The following is a 612-nucleotide window of genomic DNA, read 5'->3' as shown; positions in this document are numbered from 1 at the left end:
CTTTGGAGTAATTTGGCTCCCGATGGGAAAGTGATATCTGCTGCAGTGAATTAGTGACTGTTGTTTTATTTTTTTTCCAGAAACTGATGCCAAAAAGTGTAAAAGGAGGGAGATGTACAGCAGGACCAGTACAGTCACAAAAGGTCAGTGAAGCCCCGCCCCCTTCTTGCCTTTAATGGAAGACGTTACAATAAACATTTATTCCCAGGGCCAAAAACCTGTTAGTCACGCTATTTATCGCCTGTGATGGAAATATCTAATTTTCATCCCTTTTCCGGCACGATGCCTTACGCAATGCGTTGAAATGAATATATAATCATTTAAAATCAACAGGGGTATAGACAATTATTTATTATATGGAAAAAGTAGTTTTACCTAGCTGAAAAAACGTCAAGAAATAATATATAATTCAGTATACAGTATTTCATAAAAACGTCAGACTATTATCATATTTTCTTCTTCTCTCAAATGCTAGTGAGCTCTATAAACCAATTGCATTGGGGTAATGAGAAACCTCAGGAATGGTAACTTTGTACCTATATTTTCAGATCCTTTCAGACAAACACACGTATACACACCCAAACGTATATAAATGACACAGAGTCCAAACAG

This window comes from Trematomus bernacchii, unplaced genomic scaffold, assembly GCF_902827165.1.
Source record: "Trematomus bernacchii unplaced genomic scaffold, fTreBer1.1, whole genome shotgun sequence".
Taxonomy (NCBI): domain Eukaryota; kingdom Metazoa; phylum Chordata; class Actinopteri; order Perciformes; family Nototheniidae; genus Trematomus; species Trematomus bernacchii.
Note: the sequence above shows the minus strand (reverse complement) of the source record.